The sequence below is a fragment of the Opisthorchis viverrini genome (genome assembly GCF_000715545.1).
Source record: "Opisthorchis viverrini unplaced genomic scaffold opera_v5_151, whole genome shotgun sequence".
NCBI classification, from domain to species: Eukaryota; Metazoa; Platyhelminthes; class Trematoda; order Opisthorchiida; family Opisthorchiidae; genus Opisthorchis; species Opisthorchis viverrini.
In genome coordinates, this window is record NW_008751807.1 from 1,058,786 (window position 1) to 1,059,138 (window position 353).

A 353-nucleotide genomic window follows, 5' to 3' on the forward strand; every position below is an offset into this window, starting at 1 on the left:
CAATTATTCATTCTTCTCCAGGTTAAGTGGATGCAACCTCATGGCTAAGAGATAGTTGAACTTCATCGGTTCAATAGCCCTAAAGTATGAGTTGGGTCTTTACGTTGGAAACTTGTGCCGATTGATTATCAGTCAACTTATTTTAACCGCCATTCAAAGTCGTAGCCGTTTTTCTGAAAAGAATTGGAATTTCTAATCCAGAGACCTGACAGCAGCGTGTGTTGGATACACATTCCTGCCAAATGCGAACAATTTGCCACTCGTCATCTCGCACATTCAACTACACCTACAGTTTGTTGACAGGTTTGCTTAAAAGGTATGACTAGCGGGCTCACAGTAGCCTGTGTCGGAGT